The 13086-nt window shown below is 42.2% G+C and overlaps 1 pseudogene; it reads left to right on the forward strand.

The window, feature by feature from the left end:
* The first annotated feature begins 10545 nt into the window (after nt 1-10545).
* LOC114427841 (interferon-inducible GTPase 5-like) overlaps nt 10546-13086 on the forward strand; it is a 13371-nt pseudogene continuing 10830 nt past the window's right edge.

Raw genomic sequence — 13086 nt, forward strand, 5'->3', positions numbered from 1 at the left:
ATGACCACCAGCATAGGAACAGTCTGCTCGATGCTTTCCAGTCTGGATTCAGAGCCCATCACAGCACAGAAACAGCACTGCTTAAAGTCACTAATGACCTCCTCATGGCATCAGACCATGGACTCGTCTCTGTACTCATTCTACTGGATCTCAGTGCTGCCTTCAAAACAGTAGATCATCGCATCCTGCTACACAGATTAGAACATGAGATTAGGGCAGGATTACAGGAACAGCACTGCGCTGGTTTAAATCATATTTATCTGACAGATTTCACTTTGTTCATGTTAATGATGTTTCCTCCTCAGGTACAAGGGTTAATCAGGGTGTTCCACAGGGTTCTGTGCTTGGACCGATCTTGATCTCACCCTACATGCTCCCTCTAGGGAACATCACCCAGAAGCACGGCATAAACTTTCATTGTTATGCTGATGATACCCAGCTGTATTTATCCATGAAGCCTGAAAAAAATGAAGCCGCTAGTCAGACTACAGGCTTGTCTAAAGGACATGAAGGACTGGATGACCTCCAACTTTTTACTATTAAACTCGGACAAGACTGAGGTCATTGTTTTTGGACCTCTGGATGGAATTACTTTGGCCTCCAGTATGACTGTGAGAAACCACGGAGTTATCTTTGACCAAGACATGTCTCATATTAAACAGGTCTCCAAGACCGCTTTCTTTCACCTGCATAATATTGCTAAAATCAGGAGCATCCTCTCTCAGAGTGATGCTGAAAAGCTCATCCATGCTTTTGTCACTTCAAGCCTGGACTACTGCAACTCTTTATTGTCTGGATGTCCACATTACACCATCAACAGTCTGCAGCTGATCCAGAACACAGCGGCTAGAGTTCTGACAGGAAGCAGCCAAAGGGATCACATCTCTCCTGTTCTAGCGTCTCTTCACTGGCTCCCAGTGGACTCAAGAATACACTTCAAGATCCTTCTTCTAACCTACAAGGCTCTTCGTGGACTTGTTCCATTGTATCTGCAGAACCTGATTGTACCATATGTTCCTAATAGGACACTTAGATCTCTGAGTGCAGGTTTACTTGTAGTTCCTAGGATTCATAAAAGTAGAATGGGAGGACCAGCTTTTAGCTACCAGGCACCACTACTATGGAACCAGTTACCAATCTGGGTCTGAGAGGCGGACACTGCCTCCACCTTTAAGACTAGACGTAAAACTTTTCTGTTTAGTAAGGCGTACAGTTAGCCTTAGACTTTGTGTGTAGGGCTGATAGGTGTAGTTATAGTTGCCTCAGCCACAGGTATAACAGGTGTTAGGGCTGATAAAATCTTAACTTTTAGCACAGCTATGCTGCTCTAGGCCTACGTTGTCGGGGGGCACAAACATGATCCACTGAGCACCCTCTGACCTCTCCTCTACTCTCCTTAGTTTGGCTCATACTGGTAATATCGTCTCATACTATGTGTTTACTGTCTTCCTCGTAGTTTTGTGCCTGACTCTCGCTCTCTCTCTTTGTTTGCAGGTCTCAAGACCTGCATATTGACCTGCAGTCCGGCCCCTGATCTCTCCTGTGCTCATTGACTTCATCAGCCTCTGCTGCTCATCTTTGCTTTGATTCCTATCAAATTACTATTACTACTTGTAGACTGACGATATATATAGATATCCATTATAATAAATCACCGTTTCAGTAGCGTCTCTTCACTGGCTCCCAGTGGACTCAAGAATACACTTCAAGATCCTTCTTCTAACCTACAAGGCTCTTCGTGGACTTGTTCCATTGTATCTGCAGAACCTGATTGTACCATATGTTCCTAATAGGACACTTAGATCTCTGAGTGCAGGTTTACTTGTAGTTCCTAGGATTCATAAAAGTAGAATGGGAGGACCAGCTTTTAGCTACCAGGCACCACTACTATGGAACCAGTTACCAATCTGGGTCTGAGAGGCGGACACTGCCTCCACCTTTAAGACTAGACGTAAAACTTTTCTGTTTAGTAAGGCGTACAGTTAGCCTTAGACTTTGTGTGTAGGGCTGATAGGTGTAGTTATAGTTGCCTCAGCCACAGGTATAACAGGTGTTAGGGCTGATAAAATCTTAACTTTTAGCACAGCTATGCTGCTCTAGGCCTACGTTGTCGGGGGGCACAAACATGATCCACTGAGCACCCTCTGACCTCTCCTCTACTCTCCTTAGTTTGGCTCATACTGGTAATATCGTCTCATACTATGTGTTTACTGTCTTCCTCGTAGTTTTGTGCCTGACTCTCGCTCTCTCTCTTGTTTGCAGGTCTCAAGACCTGCATATGACCTGCAGTCCGGCCCCTGATCTCTCCTGTGCTCATTGACTTCATCAGCCTCTGCTGCTCATCTTTGCTTTGATTCCTATCAAATTACTATTACTACTTGTAGACTGACGATATATATAGATATCCATTATAATATCACCGTTTCATCTTGCTGTCATGTTTGCTCTGTACTGTATCATGTTTTCTGCATGTTTGCTCCTCTCTCTCTCCTTCATCCTCTCTGTTCTGTCTCCCTCTTTTCCTCTCTCTCTCTCCTTCATCCTCTCTGTCCTGTCTCCCTCTTCTTCTCCTCCTCTACCCGGCCGACTAGCAGCAGGACTGGTTCCTCCTTAAATAGACGGGTCCTGCTCAAGGTTTCTTCCTCTTAAAGGGAGTTTTTTGCTTTTAAGAGGGTTCAGGCTCTGGGTCTCACGCTCTGAGTTTCTGTGAAGCACTTTGAGACAATTTCTGATTGTAAAATGGCTATATAAATAAAACTGAATTTAATTGAATTGAATATTTCTCTTCTGCAGTCTATGTGTGGCATGATCTTGTGACACAATACTAGGAAAAAACAAAAAGCTTCATCTTCCAGCATTCTCACATAGCGGCATCTCTCTTCGTAGGGCCATCAAATGCTTCTCCATTCCGTATGGTCTGAAAACACTTCACTAGATCATCCTTGTGCTCGTACACTGTGTTAACAGGCTGTTGAAATTCCAACGTGTTGATGATGCACTTGGAAGTCGATGCACCACCACCTCATCAAGCACTGCGGTTCTCTTGCTCGATCTTGTGAAAAAAAGAAGCAAATCCTCCCATGTCAGAAAAAAAGTGACCTAAGTGATCTAAGGGATGCGAGGTTGCTTGTTGCCTTACCAGGTTTAACTGGTGGGCATAAGAGTGAACGTAGTGAGCGTTTGAATAGATGTCCTGTACCTTACGCTGCACTCCTCCAGTGGCACCCCTCATACTGAAGCCCCATCATAGGCCTGGGCGATCAACTTTTTCAAAATTCAAAAAAACTCTCTTGAATGTTGTGGCGTTGGTCAATGTATCTCAGTACCAGGACTAGTTGACACCACGGCGCACAACTCTCCCTCCCCTTAAATAAATGGCAAATAGTAACGTGATGAAGTTGCACTCACCACAAAACTGAGGCACAAAGCTGCCTCCTGTAGCTGTGTGCCTCGTTCTTCTTCTCTGATCCTTCAGTACTCCGTGTTTAGTCAAGTAATCACGCTTGACATTATTTTCCCTTTGGACGCCGTTTTCTTTGCACTTCAGGCAGGTTCAATTCCCCAAAATATCCTGCTGTGTCTTTGAACCTGTGGTCACCATCCACTTTTTGTTTTTTTAACACCTTTGTTCACAGCCGTACAAATCTCTGAGCTGCACGACACAAAATAAATAATTTTTTGTTAATATTACTGTAGTGTTATTCAGCAGAATATTGTGGGTAGTTTAAATTTATATATAAAAATAAATTCTTATATTTATAAAAAACATTTGGGCTGGATCATATATGTTTTGGACATCTTGGTGTGGGCCAGATAGAACGTTACAGCGGGCCAGATTTGGCCCGCAGGCCTTGAGTTTGAGGATAAAAGAGTCCACAAGGTGGCGACAAGTCACTGCACTATACTAGCAGCTAATACTGCACACAATCATTTGGATATAGTTCTGTCATTACTGTTGTTTTTCAGCTCGCTTAGATATTACTAATACTGCTCTCCCTTATTTTGCCTCATCTTGTTTTTATGTCATACATCATCCTCCCATACTGGTACTGACAGACCTCGCTTTGTCTCTAGCTTGTAGTAATGCTAAAATCAAACAGTCCAATCACTTCCTATATTACAATATTATTCAAATATTTTCACATTTCTCACAGGTGTGGCTCCTGTATAAAATGAGGTAAACAAAAAACGTCAAATAAAAACACAGATGTAGAGCAGACCTGTTCATAGCATAAGGGTACATAGGACTGACCTATCTGTATGGAGGAGATCAGAGGAGAGAGTCTGTCTAACCTAAGCATCAATTGCCATGAATGTACTTGAGTCACCTTTAAACCTACACACAGAAGAGCAGAAAAAGTTATGGTCTACTGTGAGCAGGCCTGATCGTAAAGTCTGACAGCAGCAGGGAGGAGCGCTCCTTCACACAGTGCGGATGGTAGTGTTGGGAGGTTCGACTCGTTACTGACTCGATTCAGTTACTCTCAAACCCTAATGTGAACGAATCTTATTGTGAGTCATTTAGTTCATTTTTATAGCCGATGGCGCATGTTCCTCTGTAGTATAGTGCCGCGCATTGATATAGGTCAAGCGGCGACGTGCATTAGGTGTGAAGCGTTGTGTGTTGCTATGGTAACTGGAAGTCTTGCGTGAATAAACAGAACTGAAGAAGCCTTGGCCGCGGTTCTCAAACACTAAATACTGAAGACAACATGGTTTGCTTCAGCTGACAAAGTATAATACACAACTACCACAAGCAATTCAAAGCATGTGAACACATAAGAGAGCAAATACACACCACAATAAAGCACCTGTTTTTTTTTAAATCAGGAAAACGGCACAACGCACTATTCTCACGGGCGGGTCTTATTTTGCTGCTGCTGGTTTATCTGTTAATAAAAACCGCCAGGCTAGGCCACACACACCACACCAAAATCCCAACAATATTTACAAAAACACAGAGGAGCCAGAGATCGATTGTTTAGAGTTCACGCTGTGTTGCAGGCAGAGCTCAGGTGATCAGCTCCGCACACAAGCAGCGCGACACAACCGGTCTTTTTCCACAAAGCTTCTCCCCTGTACCCCCAGAGTTTAGTGCAACCCGATCAGTTCCCAAATAATATATACAGAATATTTATAGTTCAGAGTTCGAGAGAACGGTCCAAATGAACCCGTGTCCCTCCGTGAGGACAAGATCAGCAGTTCCTCGGTGAGACGTCGCTCCATTAAAAAAAAGAATAAAACGCGATCTCACCAAACTCCAGTCGTTCGGGTAAATCCTTTTTAGTCCTGGGGTAATCCACTGTCTTTGGTAAATCTACATTGTCCGTAGATTCCACTTAGATCGCGGTGAATCCAGCCAGGGAAAAGGTCCACTCGTCCACCTGTGCCTTCCGTGTGTCTCCTGAGTTCCCCCCGTGTGTCCTCCGTAGAGACATCTAAATGTTCCGCACAGATATCCCACACCTCCGCAGCGTAGATTGGCAGGTGACAAATATACATACATGACATTTATATGTGATGAGAAATAATAACCTCTTTTCTCTCATTTCTAAAACAGCCATGAACGAGAGTGTGCTGCTTCCCACACAGCGTGTGTGGAGCCCGTCACGTGACAGATGAACGAAGAACGAGAACGAGAAGGAATCCACAGCTCTGATCTGTGCAGCCTGAGCAGCCTATCGCATGACAAATGAACGACGGACGAGAAGGAGAACTGCTTCTTACACACTGGTAAAGTTAAAAAATATTTATCATTAAATGAACACATATGTGCAGCGGAGAGGATGAAGTACAGGAACTATTAAAGTATGTATTATTATATTTTATTATTTAATGGCGAATAACACTAAAACATATAATTTTCGAAAGCATTATATACAGACACACTTTACATTATATACACAATAACTCTACACATCAACAAGAACCAAAGACCACTAATTAGTTATGATAGCGTATGCCGGTTGTCACAAATGAAGGAGGTCAGATATCAGATTCATTTCCTTGTTTGTTTCTCAGTACACAGCCCCGGAGCTGAGCTTCAGCAAATGAGCAATCTATGAATGATCTGTGAACGATCCACGAACGATCCGTTCGTTTGCTGATCATTTGCTGCTGGTCAGATGCCACACAGCCTGAGTGGCTTGGTCGTCATGTGACAAAAGAACGAAGATCCGGGGGCGACTCGTGAACGAATCATATCTGTTTCCTGTCCTGCCAACTGAGCTTATGCGGCTGCCTGCCATGTGTGCGAGAGAACGAATCGCTCACTGAGACATTCTGGGTTGATGTCCAGTACTAGACCTGTTCGTTTTATCTTCTGTGCAAGACTTGTTGAGTTCATCTTCAGGCCTCAATATCCTGAAAAAGAAATTTCTAATCCTCGTCAGCAGTGTCTTCTGGGTTTTATTTGTGCTAAAACCTGTATTTTCTCTGTCACTGCCTGACTTGTGTTGTTGACTGTGGATTTCTTGACTGTACTTGTTCGGTTTATCTTCTAGACAGGACTTGTCAGTTTTATCACCACAAAGAGGCTTGTTGGGTTTATCTCCAGGTCTAGCCTTGTCAGGTTTATCTCCAGGTCTAGACTTGTCAGGTATATTCCACGTCATCCTCTTCAGAGTGGACTTCTCGAGTTTCCCTTTGGGTGTACTGTTGTTTGTGTTGTTTGTATTAGTGCCAATGTTGTTTTGACCAACAAAGCTGCAGGAAGTTGAAGGTGTGGGTTCTTCAACATCTGGAAGTTCACTTGGGTCTGTGGGACTCTTGTTAGGAAAGTGTCTCATGGTCAAAAACTGGTGCCCCAGAGCTTCTATGGGCGTGATTCTCTTTGCAGGATCTGTGTGTAACATCCTTTTAAGAAGGCTTAAAAATGCCCTATTGTCTTTCCACTTCTTGACTGTTTCTGGGTCTTGGCGCATCTTGAGCAGATCATCCACACAATGAAAGTCTTCAGAAATACCACCATAGTCTTCGCTGTGCATACTGTTTGTGGTCATGTATTCATCCCTGGTTTTCAGTTGCCATGTGTGCTGCTTTCCATGTTTTTTCTTCCAGAAAAACCTTTTAGTGTACATCCCTTTATCCAGCACATGTTTAGCTGGCTGACCTTGCATCTTTATAATGATGCTTAATTCCTCAAATGGATCCTGGATAGGAAACAGATGGGAGTTTATATACATGAAAGCCGCCACACATCCGAGAGACCACATATCCACAGCCGTGGTCACTGGGAGGCCCAAGGTTACCTCTGGCGCTGTGTAACCAGTAGGTTGTATGTGGAAACCTTGCTCTATTTCTGACACATCAGAGGCTAAACCAAAATCAATCAGTTTCACCTTTAACGGCTTTTCATGACTAAGCATTATGTTGTCTGGTTTGATATCCAAATGTACAGACCAATGCTCTTGAGTGCATTCAAAGCCACCAGGGTCTGGTGCAGGATTACTCGAATCTCATCCACAGGTATGTGTGGTTTTCCATGTAGTTGTGTATATCTGTATTTAACTTTTCCATTGCAATATAAGTGTAGCTGCCTTGCTTGAAATAGCCATAACACTTTACCAAATTGCACTTGTCCGGATCCAAACATCTGAGTTTCTTCAAAACGTTGATCTCCCTCATGGCCATCGATCGATATTCTTTCCTAATACATTTTACTGCCACATTTGTCAGACTGGGAAGCCTGTAACCATTCAACACGGTCCCAAAGCTCCCCTCTCCGATGAAGTTTGTGAGTAAGTACCCTGACATTTTCTGTGTTTTAAACACACAACGGTTGTTACGCATGACATCATAACTTTAAGGATGTCATGACAACCGATGATATTCTAGAATTTTCTCCTAAAACCATGACAACCATCAAAACACAAGAGTCCTTCAAATTACAAATAACATGTAATTGGCTTGTACAGCACAGCATGGCATTAAATCATTGTGTAAATACTGACATGTGCCATCAACAGGGCACAGCAGGAAACATGGGTAAAACAATAAAATTATTATTAAGTTATTAAAATATTCTTGTACACCTACAGTTTAAATTTAAAGTATGTGTTTAGTATGTATTTAGATTTTTCTGCCTAAGTTTACAAATACTAGAACTTATATACCTGGGGTGATATTAAAGGCAATTAAAGCAATGGTGTGAGCTTGCAGGTAGTGTTCACCTTCAATCCACGATCAGGCTTTTTAATTTATCTGTCAGAGCTGTGCTCACTGACCCAGACTAATGCATCATTTCATGTGCATGGGGAAAGGTTGGGTTAACACCCCAGCCTGTATCTTTCGAGAAATAAAACCCCATTAAGTTACAGAAAGCTGGAGGGCTCCAGCTCAGGACGGGAGGTGAAAAAAAAAAACACAGAAAATCGCAGATTCACTGGCTATTAAGTCTGAAGGAGCTGCAGCAGATTGGCCCCATATGCAAGCATTTGGACAATTATTTATAACACACAAACAAATCAACCACCTTTGTCCTGACGTCAGTGCCACTATATAAGTATCCATCCTCATGCAGTTTCTCTTGCCAAGTTTGCTTGTGCCATCTCTCCCTATCAATACATTTATTATTTTTATTTTCAATAGCCAGTTATTTTTAACTGCTAGACTGCTGCTCTGCCTTTTTCACCATATTGCAACACAACCACGACATGACACACACACACAAAGCAGTGTTTCCCCATCCTTGAAATTAGGGAGCAGCCAACCCCTCCAACTTACCTTATTTACCTTATTTACCTTATTTGCACGATGACATGTGGTTTCTGTCTCTACATGGTGGTGTTTTTATAATTCACTGCTGCTGTCTGCACACATGGGCCCGGTGCGCATATACACAGATTGTCATTTTAATGTGTTTAATTTGTTTGGCTCTCAGCATATCACTAAAACAATATATACAAAGCATAAACCAGTAAACTGAACATGATTATTGATGAGTTACATTTTTCCAGCAGGTACCAGAGAAACAGTACCATTGCACCCATGATTATTAGACCAGAATCTTGCATGTGCGTGTGAGATGAAATCAAACGTTGACCACAAAACAAGTCTTAATTGAGAAGAAACAAAAAGATTCTTCATTCTTTGGTGTCCTTTCAAAGCTCAGTAAAGCTGGATGTTGTATATAGCATCTCTCCACTGTATACTTCTTGTAAATCATGTCATGCCTTAAGAACTGTTCCTGTTGCCTTTCCACCACATCCAACCAGTTTGACCGTTAACACAGAACCTCCGCTCACTAGACATGGTCTCCACTTTCTCAGGTCATCTTTGCATGCCTGTCTGCACAAATGCACTGAGTTTCTGTGTGTCTGATAATCTGTGGTAAGATTACATGTTAGATTGAAAAAAGATTACAGATGTGTTCCCTTTTTGACTGTCATGACATTAATAAATACAAATAAAAAGAGATGTGCATCATTTGATTATTTGTTGATATCATTATTATTAGCCATGCACAAACTTACACTAACAGCAGCAAGACCCAGAAGCAGACTGACAGCTTAGGTTGAGGGTTTCTTTAATGAACTAAACGACAGCAGAGGAGGCAGTTGTGGGCAGGAGAGGGAGTCCAGATGAGGTCCAGGTGTACCAGCAGCCAGCACCCAGGAAACCACGCCCAGCCACTTTGATAAAGAAACACCACCGAGAGGAAGAGCATAGATAGCAGGCATAGGCATAAGGCCATAAACACAAGATCAAAACATAACTCCAGTACAGTTATGTAGTGGATGAGCAGTGTGCTGTAATGAAAAACAGTTCTTCTGTATAGTCTTCACGGATAGTGAGTCAAGGTTAATGAGTTTGAGGGGGATCAATTTATTAATTGTAACATTTCTAACACCACCACACATAGGTGAGAGAGAGACAGAGACCGGGAAACTGAAGTAAACACTCTAAGTTCAGTTCAGTCATACAAAGAGTCTGTGTTTCACAAAGTGGTCAAACCTGTACCATCAAATCAAAGAAGCCATGAGCAGGAACAAGGGAAACATCACCACACCTTTGACTTTATGTAACAATCATTATCAGATTAGAATTTTCTAACAGATGTTAAAAAGTCACCCTAAAAACTACATGCCAATGCATCAACATTTGAATAAATCATTCATATAACTGTTCAGGTTATATACATATAAAATACATAAAAAGACATTTAAACAAGATGGCAGGAGCAAGGTGAAGTCAGGACAAAGGAGATTCATGTTGGCAGGTCTGATTATTTATAAGCCGTGGGCAGCTTATAAATTGTCCAAGTGGAGGACAAGACAGACCATGAATGATTTTAAACATTAAAACATAAAAATGTTTTACCCATAGCGTGCATAAAGCCCTTTACAGACTCAAACTCTCCCCGCCTACACACCTACAGAATACTTGCAGCTCCGCCCTGTGTACTTCCTGGGAATGACATGTATTACAGGTTTACCTTGAAATGAAGACAACTGATTGGTTTATACTGAGTCACCTAAAGTGTTTTGATAGGTCAATGACAGCTGATGACAGCCTAGTGCTTTGTCTAACAAATATCAGTGTAGATTAAGGTGTTGTTGCTGCTCACTCAGTGGTTGTTTGAGCAGGACTCCAGTGTAAGTACCTGCTAATATTCTGATTTATCCTTTTGATGGTGCTGTATGTAACTAAGTAGAACTCGCTTTACTATGATTATTACTTAGATTATTCCTAAATCAGGTAGAATAGGTGGAGATTTTTAAATATGATGATCATCTGTTGATTCTTTTTTCAAATTCTAACTTCCTATACTTTCCTTCAGTTGCCAATGGCTGGTCTACCTTCTTCTGAGCCACTCGCAGAAGTAATTAAAGAAGTACTCCAGAACAGTGATCAAACCCTGGCTGTAGAAAAGATCAATGAGTTTTTAGACAAGCAGAACAACATTCCACTCAACATCGCTGTCACTGGAGAGTCTGGCTCTGGTAAATCCACCTTTGTTAATGCCTTCAGAGGCATAAACAATGGAGATGATGGAGCTGCACCCACTGGTTGTGTAGAAACCACCACAGAGGTTACAGCATACCCTCATCCAAACTATCCTAATGTGGTCTTATGGGATCTCCCTGGTATCGGCACCACCAAGTTTCCAGCTAATAAGTACAAGAAGCATGTTGGACTGGAGAAGTATGACTTCTTCATCATCATCTCAGACACTCGCTTCAGAGAAAATGACGTCAGACTGGCTAAGAAGATCAGGAAGATGAAGAAGAAGTTCTACTTTGTCCGCTCAAAGATCGACAGGGATTTACAAAGTGAAGAAATTACGTGCAAGAGTAACTTTGACAGAGAGAAGACTTTAACCAAAATCAGGGACAACTGCATTCAAGGTTAGTTCACACTGAGGACATGTTCCCACCTGTGATGGTGTTCGCCATCATGCTCACACAACCCTAGCTTCCAGACTGCACACACTCACACAGTCTAATGTTGTGATCTTACAGATCTTACTAGAAGCAAATTTAATGTTGAGTTTCTATAGTCACAAACACTCTTTCTCATATGACATAATATTAAATACAATTTCCTTTTTTCATTCTGACCATTATGATGGTGTATTAAGGCCAGATGTCTTTACTAAGATTTGGTCCTTAAGTCCTTTTTAATGAGCACAGTGACCACAAACAGACTGATTTAATTTTGCTGACAAAGTATAATACACAACTACCACAAGCAATTCAAAGCATGTGAACACATAAGAGAGCAAATACACCACAATAAAGCACCTGTTTTTTTTTAAATCAGGAAAACGGCACAACGCACTATTCTCACGGGCGGGTCTTATTTTGCTGCTGCTGGTTTATCTGTTAATAAAACCGCCAGGCTAGGCCACACACCCACACCAAAATCCCAACAATATTTACAAAAACACAGAGGAGCCAGAGATCGATTGTTTAGAGTTCACGCTGTGTTGCAGGCAGAGCTCAGGTGATCAGCTCCGCACACAAGCAGCGCGACACAACCGGTCTTTTTCCACAAAGCTTCTCCCCTGTACCCCCAGAGTTTAGTGCAACCCGATCAGTTCCCAAATAATATATACAGAATATTTATAGTTCAGAGTTCGAGAGAACGGTCCAAATGAACCCGTGTCCCTCCGTGAGGACAAGATCAGCAGTTCCTCGGTGAGACGTCGCTCCATTAAAAAAAAGAATAAAACGCGATCTCACCAAACTCCAGTCGTTCGGGTAAATCCTTTTTAGTCCTGGGGTAATCCACTGTCTTTGGTAAATCTACATTGTCCGTAGATTCCACTTAGATCGCGGTGAATCCAGCCAGGGAAAAGGTCCACTCGTCCACCTGTGCCTTCCGTGTGTCTCCTGAGTTCCCCCCGTGTGTCCTCCGTAGAGACATCTAAATGTTCCGCACAGATATCCCACACCTCCGCAGCGTAGATTGGCAGGTGACAAATATACATACATGACATTTATAGTGATGAGAAATAATAACCTCTTTTCTCATTTCTAAAACAGCCATGAACGAGAGTGTGCTGCTTCCCACACAGCGTGTGTGGAGCCCGTCACGTGACAGATGAACGAAGAACGAGAACGAGAAGGAATCCACAGCTCTGATCTGTGCAGCCTGAGCAGCCTATCGCATGACAAATGAACGACGGACGAGAAGGAGAACTGCTTCTTACACACTGGTAAAGTTAAAAAATTTATCATTAAATGAACACATATGTGCAGCGGAGAGGATGAAGTACAGGAACTATTAAAGTATGTATTATTATATTTTATTATTTAATGGCGAATAACACTAAAACATATAATTTTCGAAAGCATTTATATACAGACACACTTTACATTATATACACAATAACTCTACACATCAACAAGAACCAAAGACCACTAATTAGTTATGATAGCGTATGCCGGTTGTCACAAATGAAGGAGGTCAGATATCAGATTCATTTCCTTGTTTGTTTCTCAGTACACAGCCCCGCAGCTGAGCTTCAGCAAATGAGCAATCTATGAATGATCTGTGAACGATCCACGAACGATCCGTTCGTTTGCTGATCATTTGCTGCTGGTCAGATGCCACACAGCTGAGTGGCTTGGTCGTCATGTG

This window comes from Parambassis ranga, chromosome 22 (genome assembly GCF_900634625.1).
Source record: "Parambassis ranga chromosome 22, fParRan2.1, whole genome shotgun sequence".
Classification (NCBI taxonomy): Eukaryota; Metazoa; Chordata; class Actinopteri; family Ambassidae; genus Parambassis; species Parambassis ranga.